This window comes from Chrysemys picta, chromosome 25, assembly GCF_011386835.1.
Source record: "Chrysemys picta bellii isolate R12L10 chromosome 25, ASM1138683v2, whole genome shotgun sequence".
NCBI classification, from domain to species: Eukaryota; Metazoa; Chordata; order Testudines; family Emydidae; genus Chrysemys; species Chrysemys picta.
Window position 1 is genome coordinate 1,747,604 of NC_088815.1, and position 12,578 is coordinate 1,760,181.

General features: G+C 54.5%; 1 long non-coding RNA gene across 1 annotated transcript; it reads right to left on the bottom strand.

The window, feature by feature from the left end:
* Window positions 1-7,087: 7,087 nt before the first annotated feature.
* On the bottom strand, window positions 7,088-10,405 carry LOC135977439 (uncharacterized). The gene is made up of 3 exons (XR_010594931.1): window positions 9,992-10,405; window positions 9,272-9,346; window positions 7,088-7,177 (listed from the first exon to the last, which is right to left on the bottom strand). It is a non-coding gene; the product is annotated as an uncharacterized LOC135977439 (long non-coding RNA).
* Between the last annotated feature and the right edge of the window lie 2,173 nt (window positions 10,406-12,578).

Here is a 12,578-nt window from a genome sequence, read left to right on the forward strand (position 1 = left end):
CAAGGGGGTGAGGGCTCCGGCTGGGGGTGTGGGCTCTGGGGTGGGGCTGGGAATGAGGGGTTTGGGGAGCAGGTTGCCTGAGGGAGAGAGGACTCCCCCCAGCCCTCTCTCACCACAGCAGCTCAGGGCCAGGTGAGAGAGCACCTGTCTCCTGGCCAGCCTCGTTGGGTGTTTGTTTCCCCTGGATCTAGGGTTGCCAACTTTCTGACCCAACAAAACTGACCACCCTTGCCCCGCCTCATCAAGGACGGAATGCAAGGCTGAGTTCACTCACCAACCCCCTGAAACATGTCAGTGCCCCAGAGAAAACCGGACCCCTGCTATTGGAACAAGATGCTGGAGATCTGAATGGGAAAGGGACTGTCTGAATTGTCAAGATGGGGAACGAACAACAATCTACAGCGATGTCATTAACACAAACACACTCCAATCCTGCTCCAGCCGGAAGGGAAATGGGCAGGAATTCCTGCTGTCCAGCAATGGACACACTTACAGCCCTGCACAGCAGTGAGTGGGCCGGGGAGGCTGGTCTGAGCAAACAATGTGAAGTGATAATTCACTGAGAAGAGAATCACAGTGTAGGGAAACCAGTGGCCATTAGGTAGCTGTGGCTGAGGGGTTAAGGTGCTGGACTAGAAATCCCTTGGGGCCTTTCCACGTAGGTTTGAATCCTGCCAACTCTGGAAGCATTGAACTGTTGTTGTTGCTGTAGTCTCAGTGCTGGTGCATCCCTAGTGCCGACTGGAGGTAGATCTGGTCTTACTCTCAGGCTGTCTACACTTAAAATGCTCCTGGAGTACTTTGGAGTAGACAGTTGCTACAGTGACTGGTGAGGTTTTCCTATTGCTCTAGCTGCACTGACAGAACACAGAGACTGAATTCCCACCCCTCCTGCATAGGAGCTCTCAGCAGTTTCATTGTTCTGCAGCCAGCTTCCCATTAGAAATGCTGTTGTGGGACATTCCCAGACCTGGACATTTACCAAGGACAGAATTTGAAGAGGAAACCTGGCTCCTCCCACCGGGAGGGATTGGAGTGTTTTGTCCCTTGTGACGGGTTGGATCACAGAAAGCCCCTTGGGAGCTGCCAACCGATGTGCCAAGACTACTTCTGCCCCTGCTTTCCTGCCCTGGCAGCTCCGGATCCCAGCACCCTGTCTTGTTGAGCCAGACGCCCGTCTGCTCCAACACAGACCCAGGGTCTGAATTACTTGCCCAAAGCTGCAGGCTTAACCTGAAAGCAGCTCACAGAAGTTCAGGTTCAGCTGTTTGTCCTCTATGACCCTAAATCCTTTTCATAGTCCCTGCTTTCCAGGCTATGGTTCCCTAGGCTCTAGGTGTGGCCACCAGCCTCCGTTCCTAGCTATAGGGCCTGGCTTTTGGCTGTATTAAACTGCATTTGTTTTACTAATCCCAGTTTACCAAACCATCCAGGCTGCTCTGTACAACTCCCCGTCATTAGCATTATTTACCACTCCTCTAAGCTGTGCTAGCCACAGACTTTATCAGCAGTGATTTTATATTTACTTCCAGATGGTTAGTTACAAAGTTGAATAGTGAGGGGGCTACAGCCAATCCCTGTGGTGCCTTGTTAACAGCTCCCCCATTCAGTGATGATGCCCCATGGACAGGTACAAGGTCAGACTTGGGGTCACCCATCAGGAGAAGGGGAGCAGGGGGATTATTTTACTACTGTTTTATAATGCACCTAATTTTTTTATTCACAGGCTCCACCTACAGTGTCTGTCACTCTTGTACCTGGGCCCTTCTGGGACAATTCTCGTCTCATTTACACTGGAGCCAATCCAAAGTGAATCCAGGCCATCCCTCACAGCCTGCCCATGACTGCTGTCTGTGGAGATCTAGCCCAGGGAACAGCCTCACTCCGCCATGGTTGGGCTGGTTTCCCGATTTCTTTGCTTCTGCGGAAACACTCCCAATGGCCTTTCCCCTTCCCTGTCCTGCACATGCTGCCCTGGTTGGGCAGATCCCGTCTGTCCAGGGCTTGCCCCGTCACCTGCCACCTGTGCACTCAGGGGATTCAGAGCTCGCCAGTAATCCAACAAATCCCCTTCTTTTATTAGCATTGGGTATAGGCCCCACTCAGGGACCAGCCCCATTGTGCCAGGTGCCGTCCACATACAGAACAAACAGACACTCTCTGTCCCACAGAGCTGCAATCTGCCTGCTTCCCGTCTCCCGGCAAGAACCGCTCTTTGCTACGGCTTGAACCTGCTTCCACTGCTCCCTGGGGGATTGGCAGTTTCACTGGCTCAGGCTGCGCTGCCCCTTGCTGCCTCATCCGAGCCAGCTCAGACACCGTCTGGGGCTCTTCTGAAAGGTCTTTGTGTAAAATCCCAACGATTAGATGTGTCGCTTTGTCCCCCCCCCCCATTGTTATTTGTTTGTCCTGCCACTGGCTGCACAGCCGTCAGTCTGAGCCCGGGGCCCCATTCTGCTAGGCACTGCCCAGCCACACAAAGCTCTCCCTGCCCCAAAGAGCTTCCCCTGAGTCATCGTATCGACCCCACAGGCCCAACGCTCTGCTCCTTCCCACAGGGCTTTCGAACATTTTCAACGTGTTTCTGGGCCTCTGAACCTTTTAATAAAATCACGTCTCTGGGTGAGTTACGGCTTTGCTCCTCCCCCACCCACTGGGAGCGTCTTGAATGCAGCCAAACAGCTGTTTGTTGTGGCAGGCAGAAGGCCCTGGGAGGGAGGGGGTGGTTAGCGGGAGATGGGCTGGGGGGGGAGGGTAGAGCTTGGCTGCCAGTGGGTGCTAAGCACCCGCTAATTTTTCCCCGTGGGTGCTCCAGCCCTGGAGCACCCATGCAGTCAGCACCTATGATCCCCTCCCCCAAATCAAAATTCCTAGAGATTTTGGGTGCATCTCTCAATGTTGTAAATGTTACTAGCTTCGTAGGTGCGTGTCTCTCTGGGTGGGTGTCCAGGTGTGTTTCTGTATGAGTTTATTGTGATGTCACGTATCGCAACGCAGTGTGCAGAAGCGGTCAAAAAAGCAAACAGGATGTTAGGAATCATTAAAAAGGGGATAGAGAATAAGACAGAGAATATATTATTGCCCTTACATAAATCGATGGTATGCCCACATCTCGAATACTGCGTACAGATGTGGTCTCCTCATCTCAAAAAAGATATACTGGCACTGGAAAAGGTTCAGAGAAGGGCAACTAAAATGATTAGGGGTTTGGAACGAGTCCCATATGAGGAGAGATTAAAGACTCTTCAGCTTGGAAAAGAGGAGACTAAGGGGGGATATGATAGAGGTATATAAAATCATGAGTGATGTGGAGAAAGTGGATAAGGAAAAGTTATTTACTTATTCCCATAATACAAGAACTAGGGGTCACCAAATGAAATTAATAGGCAGCAGGTTTAAAACAAATAAAAGGAAATTCTTCTTCACACAGCGCACAGTCAACTTGTGGAACTCCTTACTTGAGGAGGTTGTGAAGGCTAGGACTATAACAGCGTTTAAAAGAGAACTGGATCAATTCATGGTGGTTAAGTCCATTAATGGCTATTAGCCAGGATGGGTAAGGAATGGTGTCCCTAGCCTCCGTTTGTCAAGAGGGTGGAGATGGATGGCAGGAGAGAGATCACTTGATCATTGCCTGTTAGATTCACTCCCTCTGGGGCACCTGGCATTGGCCACTGTCGGTAGACAGGGTACTGGACTAGATGGACCTTTGGTCTGACCCGGTACGGCCGTTCTTATGTTATGTTATGTTATGTTCTAATTCACTCATTGCCTTCAAGTTGTGAATCTAAACCTTTTGTCTCATGTAATGATTGGCTAATGTATGTGTATTGAGACAATATCTATCTGTTTACATGATTGAAACACGCATAAATGAGATCAAATAATGCAGAAGAAAGAAATCTTAAGCTATGGAAAGTGATACAGCTCCACTCCCATCCCCTGGCTGTCATCTTGGCAGTTCTCTCAGAAATAATCTCATGGAGATAGACTTCAAAACTCTCTACAAATTCTACTATACCCCCATTGGGCTATATACAATAGATGTGTAAATTCCCCCCTACAATTCCTTTCCAGGAAAGGGGTTTAAATAAACTGTAGCCTACATTGGTCATGGGTCTCGGTGTGATTTCTTTGTTATTGTGTTGGTGGCCCAACTTCTGACTTGATGTTATAAATAGTATGGGAAATTCTTCATTTAAAGTTTACTGATTATTTTCCCCATGCTAATAAATTCCAGATATTGAAATAGTTGAGAATAAGTCAACATATTTGCAGCTGCAAATCCATCCTTCCAGACCCTCAAACCTTCTCGATGACAATCTTTTGTTCCTTTTCCTGGGTTCTCTGGGAACAGAGGTTTATTGGTTTTCAGCTTGGCCCCATCTGTTCCCAGAGTCCCAATATTCTGTGCACAAAGGAGTGGGGTTAATAATGAAGCAGTTTTGCAACTAGACCCAGGCAATGACCAAAGAAAACAGAAATTGACCTTTGCTGTTTCCATGTCTGCCCAATGGCAGAGGAGGCGTGAGATCCATGGGGTGAGAGTCAGGCTAGGAAATGTAGCCAGTGACTGTGTGAGGATGGGAGGAATTACAGATCTGGTGGATGGAGGTTTCCTGTTAGAGAACAAAAGGGGAGAACCTGTGATGTGCTCTGTCCAAGGAAGGTTATGAGAAAGAGGGAACAGGGATCCTCGTGCCTCTCCCCAAGGAAACCTCAGACAAAGCATCGCCTCTTGGACAGGAGCAGCAACCTTCACACTAGCAGTTACAGCCATCTTTAGGTTCATAAATTCATAGTTTCAAAGGCTCTAAGGCCAGCCCTGATCATCTAGTCTGACCTCCTGCATAACACAGGGTTATGAGTTCAATCCTTGAGGGGGCCATTTAGGGATCTGGGGCAAAAATCTGTCAGGAACGGTACTTGGTCCTGCTGTGAAGGCAGGGGACTGGACTCGATGACCTTTCAATGTCCCTTCCAGCTCTGTGAGATAGGTATATTTCCATATTAATTACTGCAGCTCTCTCCCCAGTACAGACCTGGCTGGGGGCAGCAGCAGCCCAGGCACCACCGTCCCTGCCGCAGCCCCCGGACTCCAAATGCCCTGCACCGGACACGGCTGCTCCCCACCCTCCCCTGGTGTAATGGTCAGCATGCAGGAGTCTGACTCCCACCATCTCACTTCAAGTCTCCATAGGACCATCGGGTACCCTGTTGGCTTGTGGCCAAGCCCTGGGAGCTCTGCTTCCTTCTATTGAGTTGTGCAAGAGCAAGTCTTTCCCCTCCTGTGGGGTGACTAGCGCCCACTGGTGCCAGGTCCTCGCTCTGGCTGGTTTGACGGAATGGCCGCAATGGGCCGGGCCCTAGAACTTGACACCCTGGCTAGAGATGCTGCAGTCCTGAGGGTTGCGATTCTCGCAGCTTCACCAGATGCCCACAAGCTTGGCCCTTGCACTTGCTGCCGCACTTTGACTCTTGCCCACATGGCCCGTAACGAAAGGAGGCCCAGGCCCAGGGTTGATAGGCAGGAGGGAGGAAGAGCCCCAGGCTGGAGCCCAGCACACTTTCCTCCTCCGGGCTCCTAGAGCAGAGGCGGCTGGTGCTGACAGCTCCAAGGGAAGGCTTAAAAGCCACAGAGCAACCGAGGGTGGGGCAAGAGGAGGGGAGGACCGTGCCTGCGCGTGAGCTGCAGACAGCCACAAAGACACCAGCCAGCCTGCTCCCTGGCACACCAGACACCCACTGAAAGGCCATCCGCAGACCAGCATGGGGGCAGCTGCTGATGCTCTGTGGCCAACATCAGAAGATGGTAGGAGAGCAGGGCCAGCCCCGCTGCTGGGGCCTCTTACCATTCCCGCTCCAAGGTTGCTCATTTCACAGTGGGGCAGGAGATTTTCCCCCAAGAGGCTTTTCTCCAGCTGGTGAGAAGCAGAGAAACAGCCGGGCTCCAAAGGTGCTATTTAGCACCCCCCTCAAGCAGAGGAACAGGCGCACATTTGGAAGAGGGAAACTGCTCTGCACACTAGCCTGGGCATCCGCCCATTTTCTTTGGCAAGTCAGGAATGGCAAAGGCTAGCCTGGAAGCAACGAAGGCTCACGCTCTAGCCTTTGTGATGCCCTACGCCCCAATTCCGTCCTGGGGCTCTAGCTGAAACCAGAGCATGGGCCTGAGTGGCCAAGAAGAGGTTCCAGGCCTGAAGAAAGCAGGAATTTCTGCACAAAGAGAAAACTAAGCAAGCACAACCATGAAGGGACTTGACCCCCTCAATTGCCTGATCTAAAGTCAGCTGCCTTCACCCTTAGGCCACAGGGGACAAGCCTCTCCAAAGCCTTCTTTAGAAAAGGGGGATGGACACTGTTTCTCGGGTCATCTACTGAGGGGCAGAGACTCTCTGGGCACAAGAAATCGAGTTCCCAGTGAGATGTGGCGCCAGGTGCAGGACTTTGGCAGGGAGGCTTCAGCATGGGGGATTGGGATGCAGCTGGCTGTCTAGGCGTGATTTAGTGGCCCCATGGCACAGGAGGGAGGTCGAGGAAAAGGAATCTTGCTGGTAGGCAGTGGCCGTGGAGAAAAAGAGGAAGGGGACCTGGGACTTTTTTTTTTGGTCTCTCTTTTGCCTGCCTGCCTCCTTGCCCTTGTGGGGGAGGTGTAAAGGCTTTCAACAAGCCTGGCTAGCTCAGCCTGTAGCGCTCCTTGTCCCTCCCAGCAGACAGAGGGGGGCAGGGTCTTCTCATTTCCCACCCACCTACTAGGCACAGGGTGATGGGGGAGGCAGAGCTCTGGGCAGAGAACAGGGACAGGAATCCCAGCACCTCCCCTTTGTATTCACTGCAGTCTCTGCCTAGGGGGTTCAGGCTCCAGTGCTCTGCTCTGTTTTCCCAGCCCTGTCCAGGGGGGTGTTTCCAGTTTCAGAAATGGGGGAATGTTCACACACTCCCAATGGGTCTGTTCATAAACCAGGACAGAGGCTGAGCATGTCCCAGCAGGTTTATCAGTCCCTGTCCCCCCAAACCTCAGCCTGAGTGTTTCCTGACCCTCCCCCTCTACAACAACCCTCCCCAGCAGCTCCCCCAAAATCCCCTACCTGAGCTGGATCCACCACAGCCATTTCCCTGCCCCGGCCCCTAGGAGGATAGGACGATCTGGAGCAAAATGGGGTCGTTATTCTGCAGCCTGTCAGGGTGAGAAGGGAAATTCGGGAGGTTTCTGAATGAGTGTTAGTCCATTTCACACCCCGATTCCCCCAGGCTCTGTCCCTGTAGACAGACACTAGACTCTGCCATGCTGGGAGAAGCCTCAGTGACATTATTACAGCACAGACCCGACCTCTCCCCCGGGACTAAACCCACCAGACGCTATTACACTATCCCAGGAAAAGAGTCTCTGAGCCAAACGCCAGAAAAGAGCAGAATCAAAGGAGCCGCTTTGGGGGATCCCGCGACACTGTCCCTAGAACAGCCCATTCCCCCAGCAGCGCAGGGACCAGGCAGAGGCAGGAACTGGCTTTTCCTCTCCCTGCTCCTCACCTCTCCCAGGAAAGTCACTGCCCCGGGGGGCTGCAGGGAATGGAGCTGGGCAAGGCTGGGTGCCCAGAACCTCCCTCCCCACTGATTGCTCCAGCTGCCCCTTCCAGTCTTTCCCCTCTCCCTCCTGCACGAAGAGCTGGTCACTGTCCTGCATTCCCGTGGGCATTTCCTCGCCAATAGCTACAGCCACTGCTAATGGGCGTGAGCCTGGGGGCGCTGGGGCAGCAGCTCTGAGCCGCGCAGACACTCGGGGCAGAGATGGGGTGAGCAGGAGCCATTTCTGCAGAGTCACTTTCCAGCCAGGCCCCAGCACTTACCCCAGATCTCTCGTATCACCTGCAGTCTCTGGCTCAGGAGCTGATGCCAGCACAGCCCAGGGCTGCCCCAGGGGGATAGTTCCAGACCCAGGAGAAAGTCCCCCCTTGGCTGGGCACAGCTGGTCTGGGATCATAGTGATGGTCTGTCCCAGCACAGACCCCACTCGGAAGCAGCAGCTCCTCAGCCCAGGCCCCCAGATCCCAGCAGAGGCAGCAGCATCTGCCCCAGGAAGCCCTGCGAGCTCCAGGGCTCCAGTATCCTGAGCTCAGAGAGAGACGACACCGACTCCTCGGCCTGAGCAATGACCGGAGCCTCTGCTGGGGGCGGCTAACGACCGAGCCTCCCTGCGCTGCCCCCGCAGCCCCCAGGGACAGTCAGGCTGATGCTGATCTCATTTGCCCCTCTGGACCCATAGCGGAACCGGAGACCCAGTTCAACCCGGGATTTCGTACATGAACCAGAACCGAATCTCACCCATGCATTTGTTTTACCGACTGAACCAGAACTGAACCAAAAAAAAAAGGGCGGTGTGTGTGTGTGTTACCAATTAAAAGAAAGATTCAGCATTTTTAAAGCTCATTATATAAAAATAATAATAATAACCTACAGAGATCTTATTTTCATTTGAAGAGAAGACAAGAGAGTAGCGGGCTAGTGAGGGCCCCAGAACAATGAGAAGAGAAGGGGGCCAGCCCAAAAGAGCAGGGAGGGAGAGGGAAACCTTGGGAGCTGCCTGCACACCATGGGAGGCAGAAGGAGGCCCAGAGGTAGATGATCCATCTCTGAGATACCCCTGGGGAGAGAAGTGGTTGGATGCTCCCTGGGCCCTGAAGTTCATAATAATTCTTCAAGTCCAAGGGCAAAGGTAACGGCTGCCCAAACCTCTCCCCTTGACATGCCTCCTCCCATCATCCCCACCCCTGGGGCAGCTCCTCCCTCCAGTTGCCCCACTTGAGGCAGGGTTCAAGCTCCAAACTCCCTTCCCCACTGAAGCCTCCCGCCAGCCCCCTCCGCGGCACTGTCTGATACCCACCCCTACCCCAGAGAGATCTGTTTCTCTCACACATATATCTTGATCCTAGACATCAACCCCCACTATCAGCAGAGGACAAAGTCAAGGCAAAATTTCAAGACACCAAAAAGTGGATGAAGATGGAAATGCTTGAGTCAGAAATAATGATGTCAGAGAATCAATGTCAGACACGTCTGAAACTGAAAGATGAATTGGAATGTCTTCTGAACGCTTGTGAAATCTCTAAAAAGGAAGCGATATCTGGATAATGGAAAGCTCAAAAAAGGATTGGGCCAATTCCTGATTCATTCACAGATGGGCCACGTCTCCATAAGAAAGAAAACATATTGAACTACTGGGAACAGCTGAAAAATGTCACGCCCACGCTAAATCAACTAGCAAAATTCATACCGGCAGTTCCATAACACAAGTGAGCGTCAAAAGGCTCTCTCCGGGCCTCCAATGTGTCCTTTCACTGCAGAGGGCCTGTATGACAAAGCAAATGTTTAAATATGTTTTTTTAGGTTTCTCAAACAGACTGTTTAGGAAAAAATAATCATGTGTATTTGACAACACAAAAACAGTAGGGAAACTCATGTAAAGTTAAAGTTACCAAATAAATAAATAATCAAAAATCCAAACAGTTTCCAATATTGAATTGCAGCTGGATTTACCTCCACTAAGTTTGAAATAGGATTTAAACTAGTAACTGAACTTCTATTTTTGTTTCTTTCAGTGGCCTTGAACCAGAAATGAAACCAAACGTATTGAATGGAACTGAACCAGAATCAAACCAAAACAACTGGGAGGTGAACTCCCTTCTTGCTGTTGCTAGCGGTGACTCTGGTTGACACAGAAATCGGAGAGGGACCCTGTTCAGTCCTGTCAGCCCCAAACATTTATCATCCAGGAGTAAGATCCCCAAATAATGAGACTGTCTTAACCAAACAAAGAGTAAATTAGGAGCAGGGGGCGTGTGTGCGCAGAGGGGGTGGGAGGATATTTGCAAATTCTGAGCCCTTAGTGGGAAGTCTGATGCCCCCCCCATGATTGTTTGACCTAGGGATGTAAATATTGGTTAAAACGATTAACCGGTTAGAATTATATCATTGAACTCGTTAACCGTTTTACCTCAGGTCTCTCCAGCAGGCCGGCACAGGGCAGCCGGGGCTGGGGTCCCACAGACCAGGTACGGCAGGGTCTGCTCCAGGCCGCCATGGCTGCCGAAGACAGGGCTGGAGCCACTCCAGCATGGCTCTGTCCGGGATCCTGCCTGCCCACCGGCGTGGGGCTGCCCCACACCCCCCAGCCCACTGTAGCCGGGACTCCTCTGGCCCAGGGGGGCTGGCCGGTCGGCGGGGTTAACTGGCAAGGTCCGGTTAACCGGTAAGCAAACCAGTAAACCCAGTACTTCCTGGTTCACCTTTGATATCCCTGGTTTGACCATGTCTAGGGAAAAAGATTCCCAGTGGCTGCTGGGCGGGGCAGCCCCTCCCAATCTCCTACCCCATGGGCTGGGGGAGCTGCCATTGTATCTCTGCCCATCCCTCTCCCTCCTCCTGCCCTCTGGCTCTGCCCTCCCCAGCCAGTCTCTGCTTGCTCCATAGTCTCCCTCCAGCCCCCCCACAGCCCCTCCCCCACATCCCCCCTTTTCTTCCCTTTATCGGACACTCAGAGTTTCCCTCTAGTCCAGCCCCCTCCCACCCCCTCCCACATCCCTGTTCCCCAATTCCTGCCCCCTCCCAGATCCCCGGTCATCCCCCTCCCGCCCCCTGCATCCCTGTTCCCCAATTCCTGCCCCCTCCCACATCCCCGTCACCCCCCTCCCACCCCCTACCACATTCCCCTTCCCCCTCCCGCCCCCTGCATCCCTGTTCCCCAATTCCTGCCCCCTCCCAGATCCCCGGTCACCCCCCCTCCCGCCCCCTACCACATTCCCCTTCCCCCTCCTGCCCCCTCCCACATCCCTGCTCACCCCCCTCCTGCATCCCTGTTCCCCAATTCCTGCCCCCTCCCACAATTCTTCCCCCTCCCCCCGGCTCCCCACATGTCACTGCCCCGCCCCCACCCCCTGCAAACCCTGGGCGCTGCAGCCGCTTCCCTCTGCCCGAGGCCGGGACTCGCAGCTCGCCCCGCTGGGAGCAGCCTGGGCCGCCCGCCCCGCACAGGCTGCACCGGGAGCAGCTCCCTGCAGGGGGCAGGTCTCCCCTTCTCCCCACGTGGGGCACTGCCGGGGGGGCTCAGGGTCCCAGTCAGGGGGGCCGGGCCGGGGTCTCTGCCCGGGGAGAGTCTCTCGGGGGGCGGGGCAGCGGGAATGTCCCTTCCCCGCCTGCAGCCAGGGCTCGGGGGGGCCCCAAGGCAGCAGCCGAGGCCCGGGGGGCTGGCAAGGCAGCGCCAGCAATTCACTCCTGCTGCTGGGCTGGGCCCCGGCTCGCTCCGCCCGGTGCCTCCTGGGCCCTGGCGAGCTGGAGTCCCTGGGTCTGGCCGGGGGGTCTGGCTCTTAATCATGTCTTGTGGCGTCACCCCCGGCCCCCAGCAGGGACGTGGGGCCAAGGGGTCCATGCCCAGGGGCCCAGGGATTTCAAAGGCACCGGGCCGAGGGGATCGAGCTGTGTTTTTAAATAAAAATGAAGATACAAAATGTCACTAGATCAGTCGATGCCACAACTTACGCCTAGTGGGTGACAGACCCCCCGTCCCCCGCTGGTGCACACAGCCAGAGATGCCCCAAGGCCGACCAACAACCGTGGTCTGGTGCCACCCCACTACCCCGCCCACAGCCCCATGGGGCTTCCCCCCACAAGCCCCCAGGCCCCAGTGTGGCCCACCACTCCACAATCCCCCAGCGACTGTCCTCCTCACCCCAAGCCAGGGTGCAGCCACCCCACCCAGCTGTGCCACCCGACAGCCTCTCCCCCCACAGCCCCCCACAGCCATGCTGTGTCCCCCTGGGGGCAGCCATGCTGCTGCCCCTCACTACCTCCCAGTCCAACAGCCACAGCCATGCCATTGACCCAAGCCCCCGATCCAAGTCCCCTATAGCCTCTCCCTCCCCCAGGCCCCTCCCAGACCCAGGCCCCATCCGTACAACCCAATCGCCCCCTGCCAACAACCCCCCTCTCCTCTCCCACAGAACCAATCCATCCCCTACCCTCCCCCACCACACAGACCCCTCCACCTCCCAGCTGTGCCACCCCTCCACCCTGAGCCAGACCACCAACCCCGTCAGACACCCTCCCCCGCTGCTGCACCAAGGTCTCCCCAAGACCAACAACAGCTATGAATTAAAACCCCACAGTGTTTGTTGGGGCTACTGGAGCCGTGGGACCTACCTGGAGATACTGAAATCTCACTCTTGTCTCTCTCCTCCTGCCCCCATCTCCAAGCCAGGCACTGGGCAGTTCAGTGGTGAAGTGATGAACTGATGATCATCAGTTTGTTTTATGATGGGGGGGAGGGGGGAGGTTTAAACTATTTCCCTGGATCAAGTCTCCCTTGGCAGCTCAGTCACCATTTCAGCTAGAGCAGAGCTGGGCACAGGGCCACCCGGGGCCTTTAACACCACAGCCCTGGGGAGGGGGTGCTGAGATGGACCATCCAGTGAGGAACACAAGTCCTTCTACCCTCCACCACACCCTAGTTTGGAACTGCTGCTGACGGCTCCCCCCACCCGTCATAACTTTTATCCCCTCTGCCTCCCTCTATCTGGGGGTTTTCC